General features: G+C 29.0%; 1 protein-coding gene across 7 annotated transcripts in view; it reads left to right on the plus strand.

Annotated features, from left to right (window-relative positions):
• The window catches only part of LOC116850659, a 50,029-nt gene that overhangs the window by 1,053 nt on the left and 48,766 nt on the right, over positions 1 to 210 (plus strand). The window lies entirely within an intron of this gene.

Consider the following 210-nt stretch of genomic DNA (forward strand, 5'->3'; position numbering starts at 1 on the left):
GATACTTTTCGCTTGATGGGCGGTGAAGTATTCTGTGTATCTAACTCTTAATCTTTTCGAGTGAGGGCGTGATGAAAAAGCATTCTTTGTGGTTAGAACTCGGTAAGATTGTCGAACGTTTTTGTAATTGGTAATATCAGATAGAATAGAATATTATATATATATATATATATATATATAAAATATTCTATTCTATCTGATTATCAATTA

Source organism: Odontomachus brunneus, unplaced genomic scaffold, assembly GCF_010583005.1.
Source record: "Odontomachus brunneus isolate Ranch 3 - 2012 unplaced genomic scaffold, Obru_v1 Obru_scaffold_151, whole genome shotgun sequence".
Lineage (NCBI taxonomy): Eukaryota > Metazoa > Arthropoda > Insecta > Hymenoptera > Formicidae > Odontomachus > Odontomachus brunneus.